Source organism: Bombus vancouverensis, chromosome 14 (assembly GCF_051014615.1).
Source record: "Bombus vancouverensis nearcticus chromosome 14, iyBomVanc1_principal, whole genome shotgun sequence".
In the NCBI taxonomy this organism is placed as follows: Eukaryota; Metazoa; Arthropoda; class Insecta; order Hymenoptera; family Apidae; genus Bombus; species Bombus vancouverensis.
The window spans coordinates 10,219,557-10,236,948 of NC_134924.1; the positions used below are offsets into that span (position 1 = coordinate 10,219,557).

Here is a 17,392-nt window from a genome sequence, read left to right on the forward strand (position 1 = left end):
GCACGATAGAACGTTATTAGCAACGTTTCATAGATCACAAGTTACGAGTTGCTAGATCTGACATATCTTCTTTTATAATGGCAAGAATGGTAATAACTTTGATAATAAAACCAGTCGTATTCTATAAACGAATGATGCAAATGACAGGTGAACTTATTGTCGTTTACTGTTTATTACGGCACAATGATATCAACACAAAACTCAACCCGTCACAAGAATCATGATTCTTCTCGCTCCATCGGAATCGAAAGACGGAAAATATTATATTCTACGGCGAGTCGAAAGCACATTTTCTGTTGCGCACTTCTAACGAGCTTAACGAGCGCCTGTACTTTCGTATCTATATACATACATACATGCATACATCATATACATACATGCATCCAGAGGTTGGAAAAAGAACGAGAACTGCCTTTGGCTTGGCCCACGGCGAGGCTGGCTTTTGCAGCACGTAATTAGACACGTCGTCCAGTTTACCTAGAGACATTAAACTCTCGGACTCGAGACGCGAGATAAAGAGGTCGCAGCCTTTTCAGCGTAACGCAGAGAGAACGGTCGTCCATTCGTTGGGACGAAGGTTCACCGGGACTAAATTGAACGATCCTCTGCCGGGCTGGTTCGTCGACCGAGTCTCGCCGTCCGGTACCGTTAAAACGGCGTAACGCATCCACGTCGCACAATTGTCGCGCGGAGTGCATGCGAAATGCGGATCGTCCTGGTTGGTTAGACCTTTCTGGTGCAACATCATCAGAGAGCGCGAGAGGAAGGGAGAAGGGAGGTAGAGAGGAAGATAGGAATAGAGGGTGAGGTTGAACGACGAAGCTGAGTTAACGAGCTACACAACCGTTAGCCGGTTTAAGGCACGTCAGCTTGGCCTCGCTGGACAAACTTGTATAAGGCATCCTGAGAGAGTTGAAGAGCGGAGAGAAAGTTTTATTTCGCGACGAGGAATGGTTGGGTAAAATAAGTAGCCTGGAATGCTTGCGAAACGCGATGAATTGCTTTGAATGTCAGGCGCGGGGGTAACTGGAAGAAGTAAAAAAAAAAGGGAGGGGGTTTTAATTAATACGGGAGTTGCTTTCCAATATTGGATAAAAAATTAATTAAAGAATTATTAAAGTACAGATACGAGATTAAGGTACAACGATGTCAAATACATTAAGCATGTAGTAGATTGAAGAAGAAAATTGTAATTACTTTGTGCAATTTTAATTTAAAGTGCCTCGTATTAAAAAACGAAGAAAAGGAAAAGATGTTAGTAGAATCTCTCGTATGAGAAGTGGTCCTACCATACATTTTATTATCCAAAATTTCTTAAAAAATATCTTTCTTTCGCTCTGAGAATTCACAAGAATGTAAAAGGTTCGTGTTAAATTCCAGTCGAACATCGAAATTCGGCTGATTCGGGATCGAAGCGAGAATAATGGGGATTTATGGGACATGCCTTGCTAGTTTTCAAAGTAAGAGCGGCTCGATTCTGTCGCGAAGATCTACGGGACAATCGGTAATTTAAAGAACAAGCTGCACGTGACGTGGCGCGTACCAGAGCATTACGGAGCGGAGCAGAGGGTTCGAAGAGAGAACTCCTGACCTAATCTCAGGATCGTTTACTTCTGCCAGGAACATTATGCAGATGATCCCCGGTACTCGGTCAAATAAGGGACATCTGTTACCGGGGCCACGTTTGGCACTCGTGCCTCGTCGGCAAGATTAAATCGTGAACCGAATATTTATGACGCCGTCGTATTTATTATCGTCGACGTAACGTGATTTCGCGAACTAAGGAACCGAGATGGGACCACGTATCCCTGCATCAAGCTTCCTTGGTTATGCTTCCTACAAATTGATGGCTGTTCAAAATTGAATGATTCGAACGTACGTCTTTTGGTAATTTGGATGCAGATAGACGAGGTATATCATATAGTGATAATCGACTTGACGGGAACTTGAATTTGAATTTGGGCGGGGGAATTATATGTTAAATGGATAATTAGTTTAGTTGAAAATGAACGGTATGGACATTAGTGAAATTGTTTAAAATGTTAGTAGAATTATTGAGATTTGAAGATACATTAATAAAATTAACAGTATGTGTACACATGTATACTAATGTAGAATTTTGTTTATTTATAAAATTATAAAATCTACGTAGAATATTTGTATATTTAGAACATACGTAGAAAATGTCGAATATGTAGAAGATGAAAACTTGAGATATTTTGATGTATCGATATTTTTGGAATATTTATTATAATTTTTGATGCGGGTTATTAACGAAAATAGAAGCTTTTAAATAAAATTGTTCTGGCAATATCGTCGCGTTGAATAATTAATCGTCTTAAGCGACCGTTTTAAAATATGATATTTGCGAAACATTTTTATATAACGTTTGTGGATATTGTACGTCATGAGAGTAAAGATTGCATACAAGAGCCTTGTGTAAAAGAAAAAGTGTGTTTCGAAAAAAGGGATTACTTGATCCTTAACAAAATGTTTCTTGACAAATTTCTTGAAAAGATTCTCCTTATAAACTCGAAAAAGTGATTTTACTGTAAAGCTCCTTCGATTTCTTTAGGGAACATGTTTCATACATGCGGAAGACTTTCTGGATTTCTTCGATTCTACGAAAAGTCGTGTACCGAGCGTAATCGAAGACGGTTCTGCAAAGAAATATGCAAAGGAAATCTGCATTTTTCATTTATACCATTTTGTGTCATCCTTGTTGGTGGTACATCGTAATAAATAAATATTACACCATTTCCTTACACGTGTCCGATCGCTACACCAGTTTTCTTTAGAATAACCATTTTTCAATACATTTTATCTCACGGCGTAACACCACGATTCTGAAAGCAATTTACGAGGCTATGAATTCAAACATGTGTAGTGAATGGGGAACTATATACATAGGTGACGCGGAGTCTTCACTGAAATATACTTGCCCGATGTGTTAAATATTTATGAAAAATAAAACACTATAAATAAAACTTAATTTTCGTTGAAAGACAAGATAGTTCTTTATTGAGTAAATATTATCAGTATATGAGTTTTTTCTTTTCTTTTTCACAGTGCGGATACATTTTTTTTTCTTCTGGTAAAAAATACAATAGGATAGAGATATTTTATTGTGAATTCCAAGATCAATCGTTCCACGTACTTTTTTAACGAATCTATACATCGAGTTAGAAAGTTACGACATGAAACTTTTTATCTTCTACATTTTTCTAATATTCAATATTACACAGGATGGAAAGTACAATAAATTCTACTAAGCTGTCAAGTTATTGTGACGTTGGACGCGAATAAATATAACTGTATCGATAAAGGAAGAGTGAAATGTGTGTCAGTAGAGTAGAGGAACGAGAAATATGAAAAAGGAATACAAATTCAAAAATAAAAGAATCATATCGCGTGTTTAAAAATATACGTATAAAATATCTAAAGTCAAATATTCGTTACAACATTCAATAAGCGGAACTAATCTAAAACATATAAGACATCAAAAATACCTGCTACAGTTAACGCTTTAATTACAATTATTCCATTCGATGTAAACCATCTAAATCGAATAAAACATCTCTCGGCTCCGAACTAATCTTACGTCCATATCGTATCCCAGAATAGAATTAGAGAATAGAACTAGTAGAATAGAAAATTATAATTTCCCCGAACGAATACTATCCTATCCGATTGCCTTAACCAACCAACACACTTTCATCCACCTACAGCTCTGTTCTCGAAGAATCCTGAGTCACGATGGTCGCGAAGCTCAGCGAGTTCCTCCTTAGTAGCGGACGCATGCATCACCGCCATAATAAGCCGGTTTAAATCCACGGAGGCCGGGTCTCCGATGCAGAAAACGTTATGCAGATGATTCGAGGCGGCGCGCAGAGGAGACATGTGCCAGGAAGCCACGCCTGGCACTTGTGTCCCTTGTCTTCCGGGCGAGATTGAACCGTGAGCCGAATGTTTATGGGTCTGGCGTAATTACCGGCTAGGAGGTCGGCTAACGTGCCGCTGGCATCAACGTCGACAGCCAGAGGAGGTGGAGAAGCCAGCCGTGGTTATTGTTCATAAGCTCAGGCGCCATGTGTTCGAGGAATTTATGCGCTGGCTGAACTGCACCGAGAGAATATCCTCGTCGTCTCTCGTGTCTCGAGCACACCATCGTCGCGAAGAGTGTACCGCTCGGTTTCTATCTGTGTTCGTGCACGTTTGTCCGACTAAGCGAGTGCACGCCACAGTTCTGTCTCTCTGTCTTCGCCCGCACTGGATTTGTCACCGTGCACCGATAATGTTCACCGAGGTCGTGTTTACTTCTCCGGTTAACGCTCGATCCACCCTCCACTACGTAGTAACCTCCACTCTCCTTGACCCCCGCGATGAATCATGATGTCGCGTTGGATCAAGATACCCCGACCTGCTTTGTTCCCGTGTCCCTTCTCAACGGATTGCTCGGCTTTCCAGTCCTCGTTCTTGCTACGTTAACCGTGTCCCTCGGTCACGTTGCTTCATTTTTTGGCAAGTCTGCCATGGATGATTTAGGGTTGGGTCCTTTTTGTCAAGCAACTTGGATATAGCTTAAGGTTGGTGTTTGATACGATGGTAGTGGATGGTAAACATCGGGAAGTATATTTGGTCGAGGATGATCTTCGTGTAATAAAGGTCTCTCTCAAGATTTTGTGACTTTTAATTTGTACTCTTTGTGTTCTTTCAGTTAGTAGACAATAAATATGTTAGGAGGATATAGATCATAGTTTTAAATTGAATTTTTGATAGGCTGTTGAATTTTGTTTTCATGAATTGGCTTGGTGTCGGGTATTTATTGGTTGATATAAAATACAAAGAACGTGATCCATGTAAAGTATCTTGTAAATATTAAAGGCATCCATGGATAGCATATTTTCCTAAAACACAACGAGTCTCTCGAATATTCCTTGAAATTAACGAATATGATTTATCAACCAACTTTTGGCGATGATGTATTTCTTGACAATTTCAACTACAATTAACGTAGAATACTTGAAGAACTTGAAATGCTTGTAAATCCAATTGCAAGTTGAAGCTCAATCTTAATATGCCCTGCGAATTATTTAAGAGTAATGCAAGACACGTTTGCATGAGAATCAACGTAAAGTTGCTTGCATAAATGAGATTCAATTTCAACATCTGTTTCTCAAGCGTGTCACGGAGCGCTCGCGTTCGATTCGTTGGTAGAGTGAAAGTATCTTTCCGCATCTTGTATTTCCAGCATGTCGGAAAGTAGGAGTGAACGAACGAACGAACCATCGGCACAAATAAAACCGGTAATTATGAAAGTTTAAATATTCATAGCTTTGTGAGAAACGAAAAACGCGAGACGGAGTCGGCATAAAGTTTGAAACGTGCTCGCACCAATCACCAAACTTTCCACAAACCCCCGAGCATTATTTATCAAGGAAATTCGAGAACCATGAAACGCCAAGGCCGAAAATTAACGCTGAGCCCCTTGTTTCCAGCATAATTTGTTTCCGTCGCATAGAAGTCAAACTTTTTCGCGGACGAGAAGTTCCGGAGATGGGAGCGAATAATTAAAACGTACCCTTTTTCGATAGCGACGACAACCTTAATGTTTTCACAAACGTCAAAACGAATTCGAATTAAAGAACACGATAAACGCTTTGGCAGCGTAATGTGTGCATTTAAAATTTAAAAAAATTTTTTAGTTTAAAGGTTATTCTTTCTTAGATAGAAAAATTGTTTTATTTTACTGAATTTCTTGTCCCATTATGTGGATAATAAAATTTATTCTAAAGGAATATATTTGCTTCTTTGGTTTTTATGAAAAGATTTTTTAACGAGATTTGCAAAAACAGTAGTTTTTAGATTAGTACTTATTTTTATTTTGATGCACATGTATATTAATATTAATATATTGCTTACATCATGGTAGTTTTGAACCATGCGACAGTTTACAGCAAAACAGCTTCGTGTTTGAAGTAACAGAGGGTTCTTCCCAGTATGATCGTTTGTCTTGTCACTTTCAAACGTGTGAAAAGAATCTAAAGAACACAGATGGAAGGACATTTTTAAGAGAAAAGGAAAACATTTTTTCCAAAGTATAATTTATCATACCCGATGAAAATAGTGCCCGTGAAGAAAACGAAAGTATTACAATTTTTATATTATTATCAAGAAGGAAAATAATTGATGGAAAATTTCATTCTTCCTCTATCGAAAGACGTTGGACAATGAAAACAATTGAAAATACTGCAAATGTTTGCGTTCTCGCAGAAAATTAGTAGAGAATATTTATAAATTACAATTCACTTTTCTAATTTTTCGTTTAAATTTACGAACACAACACGATAGTCAATACAATATCAGTTTCTTAAAACGTAACTCAGGAAACCATTTTTCACGTCTAATATTCTAGAAATCTCTTAGAATCGAGTACGAATCAGCATTTTACTCGAAGGGTACCTAATTATCCTGTAAATGGAACCAACAAGGAAAAGAATGGTAATTAGCTCGATGCGATGCTTGTTCCACTTTTTAATGCTTCACTTTTCCTTTCGTTGCTGCTCTCGTTCCGCGAGTTATATCAACACGGGGCTCAAGCTCCATCGACGTGTCGGCTCTTGTCCTGGAGAGCACTCGTTGCGAAGTCGACGTAAAATACGGAGATAAAGCAACAACGACGCGGCTGTTGCGCGACACATGGATGAGCTAACGCATATCCGCGCAATTATTAACGTTTACATTATGTTGAATGATCCTTCTGTCGCATGGGAGTATCATGAATTTCCTAAGTAAGCGCGATCGATTTCCATTATGGTTGATTTGACTGAATGGAACACTTCTTGGAAACCTTGATAGGTGGTTACTTTTATTCTCAAAACTTAGATTATCGATTTATCGTCTAATAAATAACGCGAAAGGAAAAATTAATTGACAAGATGTAAGGGATTAACTTAGTAATAAAATAATACAAATTTATAGTAGTTTTACATGCTGACTATACCTGAAGTATGAGGTACTATATTTTCACATTCTTATTTTAACATCTAATTTTTCTCAATTTCTCATATTCTTCGCGAATCTTTCAAAATTCTTAGCGCAATATCTGCCCTTTTCAAAATCTTTTTTAAACTCAATCTGCCTACGACCTCGCTTGCGTCGTTTCCGCTAACTGCAGACGGTACAGCATTATGCCTCTTACCTTTTTTATGCCAAAATCTAACCTTTCGAACCTCTCACGAGTCATCTTTCGCCCTCTTCACGAGTCTTTCAAAGCTCCTGCCGCAATGTCCCTTCTTTAAAACGCTCCTTAAACCCCCGTCGCACAGGAACCTCTAGCACGTTCAACCCCTGAAACAATCGTCCATACTCACCGAGCCGGAATTCGCCGGGCAATCTCCGTCTGCAAAAATTAATTACACCCGATGAGATCAGATTCAGAAGGCAGCCACGTGTCCTCTGGTTCGAACGTAATTCCGTTGCACGGCCGCTGGATCTGGACCCCGGCTAACCAGACCGGACGCCAGAAAGAGGAGGGTGAAACAGCCGAGACGAGGAGAGGGTTCTCCTAATCGGTATGAGAGTTTCCACCAGCCGACTCTCAATTCGTACCCGAAGCAATTCAACGAGAGCCCGCGGGAGCAACGGACTAACGCACCATGGAGGAACGAAGCGAGATAGCCGAGAATGGCGGAGATCGGAGAAGGAGAAACAGGGGAACTCGAGCGAACGACTCGAAGACAATGCAATTATTCGCAATTACCGCGTCCGTCCGCGGTTCGCGGAATTATCCCATTCTGTTTCCATTACTGGTACCGTCATTCCTGCCTATCCAACCCCCTTGCACGTAAATTCGTGTACAGGGGTGCGCGTCGATGTAAGATGACGCGTCGCGTCCTCGAAACATCGAAGAAACGATGAAATTCGTGTACACGGTGAATCGAGAGGGAATGTGAATATAATTTTGGGGTTTAGGATGCTGCAGTAGTCGTTGGGGAAGCATGGAACAAGTGGATGGTTTGCTGGAAGTAGAGTAGGTTGGTGTAGCTATGGATCATTCTGTTTTTCTTCGTTACAAAAAGGAAATTTTAGATGCGATATTGTTTTGTATGACGTAGATAGGAAAAATAAGTTTGTCAATAGGGTATATAATAAAAAGAGAGTTCGTTAAATTAATCAAATTAATTAAAAAATACAAGAAAGCATGGCGGATGGTTTGATATCTTTCGTTATACATGTAACTACATTCTTCTCGCTGGTCGCGATACTCGTTTATTTTTCCATCATCCAGCACCACTGGCAAAATATGTATCGTTTCGCATCTCGCTTTACACACACGGATACGAGTACACACAAGAATACACGCTCGATTACCTTGCTACCGAGGCGCAGACGCTGCTATGATTAGACATCACATATATTTCATGCGAAAAGGTGAAAAAGGAGTTTCGAGAATTTATGATTTCACGCCGTGGCCAGTGTTTAAGAATTCAGTATTATAATAACGAACAATAGCTTCCGTGACGCAAGTGCAATTTATTATTTATTGCTATTTATACTTGAAAATTTAATAGAGAAGCAGAGAATTACCGAATCGCATAAAGAATTTCACTTGTAGGATTTATTCTCATTTATGAACAATGTCCTACTGAATTCGATATATCCTCAATTTCAAAACTTCAACTTTCATCGATCCAAGAATCGATGAATTCTTTTCATTCGAGAAATCAAATTGGACGGATTCTTCCTACACGCGAAAGATTACGAGACGTTGGTCCGATCGGATCAAGAGTAGCATTAGACAAAATTCTTCGTCCCCGCGTCTTCGACTATACATAAACCGAATCACGTTGATCGCTAAAAACGAAGGGAAGCGAAGGGATTCGATTACAAAGCCTTCGAGATCTCTTTTCTTTCCTTTTCATCCTCGTCGTTGGCGCGGCTCGGCTCGTTAAAGATTAACGTCGTCGGCCTGGAATCGCGTTCGTGGTTCCAAGAGCCGGAACAGGGGACAGCTAATGTAACAAAGGAAATCCGGGCGACGAGGGATGAAACTTAATTATGCGACTCTCTTTAGAACAGCAGTCATCCTATGGTTCGGTTTTTCGCCACCACGGAACCACTCGTACTGCGTTTATCGGTAAACGTTCTGCAACTCGATAGTAATAATAAATCGTGGAAATTCTATTTTACAAAAACTCTCGCAAGAGGATCCTATAAATGAAACGTGTTTTTCACACCATCCCATCGCGGCTCGAAATCAGCGAATAATTTCACCAAAGAACTCGCAACAAATTGCACCCACAATCACGCCCACCGTTTCTCCTTTCATTTACCAAACAGTACAACGCTTACACCCAAGGAATCTTTATCCCCCCCCAACATTCATTCTGCTCGCTATTTCTTCTTTCTACTCTCGGTCGCCAATTACCTCTTCTTTCCTTTCGCCGTTCCTCGCCTTGTCTCGTCGTTTTTTCTCCAACGACGTCTTCGACGTGTACGCATTTCTTCCTCTTTATCTTAGCCTGCCTCTTTACGGTCGTATAAATTTTCTCGATAGCCATTCTCCTTCTCCTGTTCCTTCGTTAATTTCGCCACAATCTACCATCGTTTCCGGCGTTCGTTGGACGTTTTCAACGAAACAACGACACGCATGTTAGCGTACGATCCGTAGAGTATAAGGACGCAATCTTGGTCATGGAGTCTTTCATCTGTTTCACGGGCAGACCGTATTCCGGAAACGCCCCGTAATTTTCCACTTTAAGAGAAAACCTACGCTTTTTTAGACACTGTTTTATCGATGTCGTTGTCCGTGGCCGATTATGTGTCTCGAGATGGAACGATAGGGCTGTCGTATACAAGTGGCATTGACAAAAGAAGATTTAAAGGATAAGTAACACGAAGAAACGCGACGATTTTAGAAAATGAAATTATTGCAATTGACAGGAGCAACGAATGAACGTAATAGTTCAAAATAGATGATCATTGGCAATGTAGTAAAAAATGTCTGATACAGAAATTACTGGCACCTACTACTAAAATTTTTAGAATTTGAAAAAACGTTAATGTCTTTAAATTGTTTATTTATTATGCGCGCAAATTTCTAACAGATTGTTAAAATGCTGCACTGGGGAACTAAATACAAATAATTCCACGGTTATTAAATTCAATCGTGAATCATGTCTATAGTAATATAATTTTAAGAATATCACAGAGATCAAGGTAAGAGATTGGAACCAGGTATTAGAAACGTTAAATCACAGGCGTAAAGCTGCAAGATTTAAAGTAGGTATTAGGAACAGGAGATCGCAGGAGAACCAAGGCGGGAAATTCAAATTGGGTATTAGAAACGTTAAATCGTAGAATCCAAAATGGAAAGTTTAAACCGGGTATCAAGAACGTTATTAAGTCGTAGAAATGAATTTTCTTGATTTACTTTAACTATTATGTTTATCTTGGCGTGTGTAATCGATGATTACATGAATCATAATACGAGTCTACCTAATTTCGCCATGTTGAACAATTTTCAATGCTGAACGCGATTGAAATAATCGGTAACGCATATATATATTATATATAAAATAAATATAAAATAACACAGATGTATGTTGTTTTCACAGTTACAGTAGAATAATGCTAAATTGCACAGCATATAGAAAAAGCATCTTTCGTATCGCTTAAAATTTCAATCGCGTGTAAAGAAATCGGCATTTCAAGCCAAGTGATTAAGAGCTTATTTAGAATTTACTAAAAACCGTGTTCCAACGTTTAAGTTCGTCTTTTACGATCTTGCAACGAGGCCGCGTTATCGTTTTCAAAAGTGGAAGCATCGTTAACGATCAAAAGGAGAGCAGAGAAGTAAAAAGAGCTACAGGAAGATTGTCTCGAAAGCTATCCGGCCACGGATCGATACTTGACCGTCGCGTCGTTCAATCGCGGCGACTTCTCGAACGATGAACGAGTGAACCGAGGGGGATATAATCGGTCGAGCTGCACGAATTAAACGGATTTTATCGGCGCGCCATTGCCGCGGTCGAGTCTTAAATTAAACTCGCTCTGTACTCCGCCATGCATCGGCGCTACAAACGAGCCGCGATTATCGTCGATCGACTGGATTACGTATTTGATGAAGCAAAAGGAGGAAGGTAATCGAACGGAATGCTTTCGGCACGAGAGATCGCCCGGAGGGAATCAAAATGCCAGGGAAATAATGATAAACGTCAAACGCGTAGCGAACGGCTATCTTCTTTCTTAATGAATCTGACGTTAGCTTGTAATTACGTTTCGATTACTTCACGGTGCTTTCCTACGAATTGGTTGATATTGCTCTTTTGTGAAAACGAGACGATTTTATGTTGAATTTTTTAAAATATTAAAGTAGCTTGAAGAGTATAAAGAGGTATTTATTTGTAACAGGCGCGTTGTTTTAATAGCTGTAAATTAAGGCGCGCGATAAGTATTTAAGTGGAACGATGTTTTCTTTATCTCTTGTCAGTAGAATAAGCAAGTGATTGGTCAACCACCGCACGATACAACGACTACCTGCTTTATATCTATTTATCTATTGTCACTTGCGAACAAAACTCAGATATTATTTAAACTATCGTTTAATTTTTTCAAATGTGGCTTTATTAAAATCAAGAAAGATAATTGAATGTTATTTTTCTGGCAAAGAAAATGAACAAATATGTGTATATCGGCAATAAGATTAACTGTTTACGAAAGCATTTCGTAAATTCAGAAATATTTATTCGTGGTAAGTTTATTGTATCTTTTGAAACTATTGGAACTTGAATTCGACATTTATATCGATATTTTTCATGAAGTTAATGTATAATAATTTTATTTGTTTTTTTTTTAGTGATATAACAAAAAACAAGAGATTTTAATAATTTACAGATATTTTCGATCATAATTAAAAAAAGTTTGTTGTTTGCTCTCCATTTATCTTACCTTACTCCGTTTTTTATAGAAAGTAGGGCAAACTCTTTTCTCAAGCCCGCGCAAGAAACGTGGCCGTTTCTTCGCTTTGTGTGGCACGGTTTTGTCTTCTTTAACGCTGCCGTATCTCGTTATTCCTGCTACAATTCGCGACCTCCGAAACAAAACAGCCAGCCAGAAAAAAACGCCTCGTATTTCGTTACTGTCGCTATACTTCTACCCCTTTCAACCAAGACAGTACACTGATCGCTGCTACAAAAAATGTCATCCCGTTGTAATCAAGATACGAAGACACGAAGAAAGACGATATAGCGAAAGAATGATTACGATTCTTTTATTTTATGACAAATTAACTGTTGAATGTATCGTCGTCTAATGTGTTGAAATTCTGCTCTAGCTAAGATTTAAAATTTTAATTTTAGAATATTCGAAAATGTTACTCGATTTAAATAGAATTGAGCGTTCGTAATGTAAAATTGAAGGTGAAATTTAAAATTCAAAATTTATAATTCACAATTTGTAGCTCGGAACAAGATTTTTATGAAATTCAACTTTCAATAACAAGCTATCGAACTGTTGATATTCGTTTGAACTATCTCACTTCGTTTTATGTACTTTAATAAAAATTCTCCGAGTCAGAAATTGAGGATAGATATTGCTATTCTTTAACGAAGGAAGTTTTAAATGAGTCGAACGTCGAATCGACTTCAAAGGTCCATATACTTTAGCGAGTTCAAACATTACGAAGTTCAAAGTTCTAATTCGCACAGAGTTCGTTAGTTTACCAAGTTCTGGCGAGTCCTTTAACGGATCCTAACTTGTTCACTTTGACGTACCAATTTGTTGTAATCGCAACGCTAACCATCGTGTCTAGACCCAACGTTTCCGTTCCAAGATCTTCTTCCTACGATGTTCTAGAACTGCCTTTTCTTCTCAAAATTTCGTATTACGAATTTTCATTATTCTATCCTGGAAAGAACGAAAAAACATATATAGAATAAACAATGCAAAAATGGTATAAAACAATTTCAACATCGAATATAAGATTACGCGATTAAGTATTATATTAGGTTGTCCGAAAAGTGTCTTTCTTTCGCAAACGTGTTTTTTACAGCAGTGCACCTTCATACGAATCCGAAAATTATAACACTAAACTCAAAAACCACGTATATATTCAACGACTAATTCATAAATATATCATTCGTACAAGAAATATATATATATGAACACACTTGTTTGAACTTCAATTACTCGCGTTAAACGTAAGAAATTCTCATCCTCGCGATATTCTATGCGAATAAATAAAGATCATATAACAAAACTTTCTTCGTTCATCGTAAGCAATGTCATTTTGCCAATTTAAAACAGCAATTAAAGAGAAGAAAACGAATCGAAATAGATCGTCGTTTAACGATACGATACATAAGCGTAGGAAGCAAACATTTCACAATGATCCTTCATAAGCGGCTGGTAAAGTTGGAGCGCAAAAAGTGTCATCGTAACGAGAGGAAAAGAATCTTCTTCGTTAAACTCCTTCGGAGAAAGTCTGCGCTATAACTACGTGATCCTGTTGACTCCATTAATTAACCATTCGATCGCAGAGAGCCCTGCCTTCGCTTCTGACAGTTTTTCTTCGCCTGCTTCTCTTCTTCAGCAGCTCGCAGCCGTCGACATTCGCCGACATTCGCGACAGCGGATAGGGTCACTCGGAAACGAGATGCGACTCGAAATCCTTTGCCAACGTGAAATCTTCCGTAGAACGTGCGAGCCTGATGCGTTCCACGCAAGATGAACGTGTGGTTGCGCGTTACGAATGTCGAATCAACTTTTCCTGCGCTTTGATAAAGCTGGATACCACACGATTTCTTACTGCTACTACTGCTGGCTACTAAAAAGAAATCGGCTGCGTAACGATACTTTGTTACTTTATAGATATTATAGGATTGAGATGAAGTACGTTTTCAAAGCAAGTGCTGTGACAATGATAAAGGTGGATGTTAGAAATATCGAAGTAAGTGCTCGGTTTTATGATATTGACGCTACATACGCGGGAAAATCGATATAAGTAGGATAACAGTACATAAGTGAAATTTGCGAACAGATAATCAGTTACAGGTATTTAAATTGCAGGTTTGATTTTAAAGTGTTTATCCTCGTTTAGGTATTTAATGATTTATATAGGATATACGTTTTTAAGTAGACCAGAAATTATTGGTGAAAGATTTTCCTATCTTCGTTTATCTATGAATTTTGATAGGATTTTGTAAATGTAAGCAGCTTGCATCTTGATTAATTTGAACTAAAATCGAAGATTTTCACGAAATGTGACGTATAATATATCTAAGGAGACACTTGATTCCTAGCTTCTAGAAACGTCATCATCGATGCTAAAAATTTACAAAAATAATGTACCTTGGTTGCTACGACAATGATAATATATTGTACGAAAAGATAAAACGAAAAGAATGATCGATATGGAACCTCTCGTATACAAGAATATATTCTCCTTAATCTATAACATTCAAATACGACTATTGCTTCCTCTTCCATTATTTTTCATCTTCTACGACGAATAGCCATACATTATCCATAAATTTTCATCGAACGAGCTACTCGATTCCCTAATACGCTGAATGTCCCTTCGAGAAAACTCGAACAATACTTCACTCTGAACTGCACACTGTAGTCTGAAATCGCACGGATTCGATGCTCTGCGATTTATCGTAGCGTCGAGATCGTCGTTGGAATACTGATGAGCTTGCGGCGGCAAGATCCTGTACCAGGAAGATGCACACCAACAGAATTCTCGAAAATCCTCGTCTAACCATCCCGTCCATATAAACACATTCTCTGACCTGACCTCCACTGTCTGCGAGTTTAAAGCTGATTACTCTCGCTATACGCTAAAGCTGGTAAAGTAAACCTGTAGATTGTCTCATAAGTTCTGTCGACTTTCCATTTTTCAGCTTTTATTGGATGTAAATTTCGAAAAGATTCACAGAATGTTATTAATCGTCTGAATGGCGCCAGATTACGAAAGATTGAACTTATCAGGCCTGTAAGTATGAAACCGGCATTTGTTTATAGATGGCCCTAACTGATAATGTAGTTATCACTAAACTGCGTCATTGATGCCAAAAGTCTTTGTTGACATCTCACAAATATTTTTTTTCTCGCAAATATTTTCTATATTTGATTACCTTCTGTTGAGGTTGACTGATAGAGGAACGAGTGGAGCACGTTCATATATTTATAGCAAAGGACATTACCAAAAAGTTAACCTTGATGTGTAGCTCTAGCTGAGGGCTACAAGAAACAGCAACAGAAATCTAATTATAGCTCTTTCGTTTCTAGATATTGTAACCCAAAACAAAATTTATATTCAAGAGCACAATAATATGGACCTCTCCTTATTTTGAATCTTTTTCACCAAATTCTATTTTCTTCGTAACAGCGGTCTCCAGGTGACGGATATACAAAAGAAAAGGTGTAGAGTTTATCTTGAAGTAATTACTTCAACACCTTCCAATTTTCTATAAGTGTATGCGCTGCGGTGCTGTTTTCGCGAAACTTGTTCTGTGTTTTCGCTTTGACGAGCAGGATCGATCGTTTCAAATTCGTCGCGCTAATTCGACGTTTAATGAAACCTGCGTCTACTTTCGGAATCAATCAGCTTTGGTAGGGGTCAGAGGCGTAACGAGAATTAACGCGGCCCGGAATTACAGAGGAATTAAATGAAGATTAATTTTCGTTTGGGCGTTGCATGGACGCGACTTCCTGTATGATAGGGAACCGATTTTAAAGCTATAATTAACGTGGTTCCATGAAAATTTGGATGAATACTTTCGTTTGATCCTATGAATGCAGTATATGTCTGACTAAGCATGGTTCTATTCTACTTGAACTCAATGTCCTATCAACTTCCCCATGAAAATAAAAGGATAATGAAAGTTTACGTGTATTTTTTGATAAATTTGACGTCGTACATCTCGACTAATTGCTATTTAATTTAATTTGTCCTTCGTCTCTATAGCCAAAAGTTTCCATCAACGTAAAAAATGAAATGAATACTGAATAATATAATTTTCGTTATTTTTGCAACTTGCCGAGGAAAATAACAAGAAAATGGAAATACACATATTCTTGTAGAATTCCTTCCTACGCTCTCATCTACTGCAATAAAACGGAAACTTCCTCTCACCTCTCGCAACGAAACGAAAATTACAGAACAATACGCCACGTAACAAGTTGCATCGTTCTCGATCTGTACTTAACCATTCCGCCGGCATCGTCGTTTCTCCCTTAACATTCGCGAAATTACAAAGTTACCTCAGAGCTTGAAGTAGGCGAGAGAAAAGAGAACAGACTCATGGAAAGACTTCACTGGAGGGCAGAAGGAATTCTATATTCCATGTAGCCGCATTATTTACGTGCATTGTTCTTTTTTTTATTATTATTCTTTATACTCCTTCATTATTCTTGTGAAAGCGATGAAACGAAAAACGTGTATGTGAGAAAGAAAGGGAATGAAATAACGAACATACGCTTTTATTAGAATTTTTATTACACCGAGCGATAAATTCTTGTTGGTTGAAGCTCAAATATGCAGCTTTCATGCCGAAGAACTGTCACAATTCGAAGAATTTCAATTTTCTTGCTGTAACAATAATGGATGCACGTGTATGGTCATGCGTGTGTTACGCGTTTTCTCGGTAAAAGTTGCAAATATTAATACATAGTTTACTACGAGTCATATGTCGAATTTTAAAGTATTTAAAAGTTCCTCTATTTAGAAAAAATTATTCATCTCTACGATATTCAAATGTTTGAAGTCGAATGAAAAATGTTTACGAACGATACAAAAATTCTATCGATTGAATTGATTTTGAGTTATGTGCGCCTACCTTTTAAACGTAATTTTCACTCGAAGACAAACTAGAATTTAAATTTTGAAGATTGCAAATGAAATAATATCTTGCCGAATGCTAATTTTATAAACTCGAACAATGATAAAAATTGTCATCGAGAAACACCATACTGTAATATATGTATGAGAAACCATTAAAACAGTGAGAAGAAAAAGAAGCTGTATGATATCAGGAACGATAACAATGTTGAATATTTAATTTCATGGTAATCGTTCGAAAAGCGTTTGGTGTCTCAAAGCTGTGGAGCAAAGTATGCTTGAATCCGAAGATGTTTTTATTAATTGTCAAAGCTAGTGTGAAAAGAATGCCTCGTTCTTCGTTTCGCACTCTGTTAGGCAAAGAACCACTTTGAACTATGGAATTAAATGTTATTCCGAAGGTCCCTTTACATTTGAAGCATCGCATCTTCCACTTTAGTTAGCATTGCTGATACCAGCAGCAATACCACCTATAAATTATAACAGTATATACAATATCAGCATAATTTAAATAATTTTCTCTAGATTTATAAAACATATTATATA

At 38.1% G+C, this 17,392-nt stretch overlaps 1 protein-coding gene across 7 annotated transcripts in view; it reads left to right on the top strand.

Moving 5' to 3' along the window:
• LOC117154918 (uncharacterized) overlaps positions 1–17,392 on the top strand; it is a 506,217-nt gene that overhangs the window by 444,748 nt on the left and 44,077 nt on the right. The gene's annotated exons all lie outside the window — the stretch shown is intronic.